The 2,298-nt window shown below is 36.4% G+C and overlaps 1 non-coding gene across 1 annotated transcript; it reads left to right on the top strand.

Moving 5' to 3' along the window:
• The first annotated feature begins 1,872 nt into the window (after positions 1-1,872).
• On the top strand, positions 1,873-2,012 carry LOC119472390. Its single transcript, XR_005201551.1, has one exon. It is a non-coding gene; the product is annotated as a U4 spliceosomal RNA (small nuclear RNA).
• Positions 2,013-2,298: the final 286 nt, after the last annotated feature.

Raw genomic sequence — 2,298 nt, 5'->3', positions numbered from 1 at the left:
GCTTGGTGGTTTAAAACAATATAACTGTACTCTCTCACAGTTCTGGAGGCCAGCAATCTGAAACCAATGTGTCAGCAGGGCTATGCTACCACTGAAGTCTCTAGGGGAGAATTATTCCTTGCTTCTTCCAGCTTCTAGTGGCTCCACCACTCCCTGACTTGTGCCCACATCGATTCAATCTCTGCCCATGAGTTCACCTACTCCTCTTTGTGTGTCTTCTCCTCTGTGTCCTTCTCTAAAAACCCCCCTGCTTTTCTCTTATAGGGATACATGTGATTGCATTTAAGTCCCATCCAGATCAGCTCCTGCTCTCTAGATCCTTAATCAGTTTCTTTATTATACAAGTTAATATTCACAGGTTGAGGAATAAAGACATGGATATATTTTGTGTGAGTCACCATTTAGCTCACCATTGTCCACCCTCAATGGCCCCTTTACTTTTTCCATTTTCTTCCTTTGGAAATAGGAATATTTTGTAACTGTTATGTCTGTCTCATTACTGTACTTTGAAAACAACTTGTTTTCTAGCTTCACAGGTCTACAAACGGAGACAACGTCCCAAGATGGATCATGCTTAGAGTCTCACTTATACCTTATTTACATAACTAGATGGTAAGATTTGGGACTTTTTAAGCAATGATGTTTACATGAGATTTTTGGATTTAGAACTGGTGCTGTAATGGTTTCAGGCTTTGAGGGATATATTTTGCATATAGGATAAACATAATTTTTGAAGGGCCAAAGAGTGGAATGTAGAGTACTAAATGCTGTCCTTCAAAAAGATATGTTCACATCTTACTCCCCAGAATCTGTGAATCATATCTTATATGGCAGAAGGTGTGATTAAGGATCTTGAGAGAAAGAACTTATATGATTATCCAGGTGAACATGAAATACAATCACATGTATATTTATGTAAGAAAGGCAGAGGGATTTTGATATAGGTATGCAGAGGAGAAACCACACAAAGAAGTAGCAGCAATATAATCACGAAGGCAGAGACTGGGTTATGAAGCTATAGACCAAGGAACACCAGAGACTATCAATTGCCAACAGAAGCTGAAAAAGTCATGAAGCAGATTATCCCCTGAAACCTTCACAGGGAATACATCCATGTCAGCAACTTGCTTTCAAACTTCTGGTCTCCAGAACTGTGGGAGAACACACTTATGGTTTTTGTTTTGTTTTGTTTTGTTTTTTGTCTATTTCATTGTGATGAGAACATTTAACAAGAGATATACCTTCCTAAACATTTTTAACATACAGTACATTACTGTTGACACTAGGCACAAAATTTTACAAAAGATTACTAGAGTTTATCCATTTTGCTTGACTGAAACTTCATGATGGTTGATTAGTAACACTCCACTTCCACCTTGCTCCAAACTCTGGTAACCACTATTGCACTCTTTGATTTTATTAATTTGGCTATTTTAAATACCTCATATAGTTGAAATTATGCAGTATGTGTCTTTATGTGACCAGCTTATTTTACTTAGCATAATGTCCTCAAAGTTTATCCATACTGCAGAATTTCCTCCCTTTATAGGGCTGAATAGTAGTCCATAATATGTATATACTATATTTTCTTTATTAATTAGTCAGTCAATGGTGTTCGGGTTGTTTCCACACCTGAGTGAGGTATTGTAAATAGTGCTGCAAAGAACCTAAGAGTGCTAGTATCTGTTGGATAAATAGCCAGAAGTAAGCTTGCTTAGTCATACAGTAGTTCTATGTTTAAGTTTTTGAGGAACCTCCATAATGTTTCCAAATTTACTGTCCCATTTTTCATTTCCACCAACAGAGTGCAGAGGTTCCAATTTCTCCACATCCTTGCCAACACTTGCCTTAAAAAATAATAATAATAATAATAGCTTTGTGCAGTGGCAGTATCGTAGCCAGAGAGGTTTATCCAGCAATGATTATTGCTAATTGTAAACTTTTCCCAATACCCTGCCGTGACAACTTGAAATGTAGTCAGCATTGGCAATTTTTGACAGTCTCTAAGGAGACTGAATAAAAAATAAATAAAATAATAACCATTCTAATAGGTGGTGTCGTCTTTGGGAAAATGTCATTCAACTCCTTAGAACATTTTTAAATTAAGTGTTTACGGGTTTTTTGGGGTTTTTTGCTATTAAGTTATATTAATACCCTACATATTTCGGGTATTAAACACTTAAATCATTTTCAAACATTTTCTCCCATTCCATAAGTTGCCTTTTCATTCTCTGGATTGTTTCCATTGCTGTGCAAATCTGATGTAGTCCTACATATTTATTTTTGTTTTTTGTTGCC

The sequence above is a fragment of the Cebus imitator genome, unplaced genomic scaffold (genome assembly GCF_001604975.1).
Source record: "Cebus imitator isolate Cc_AM_T3 unplaced genomic scaffold, Cebus_imitator-1.0 Scaffold98, whole genome shotgun sequence".
NCBI lineage: Eukaryota > Metazoa > Chordata > Mammalia > Primates > Cebidae > Cebus > Cebus imitator.
Note: the sequence above shows the minus strand (reverse complement) of the source record. Positions and strands in the feature narration are given on the sequence as shown.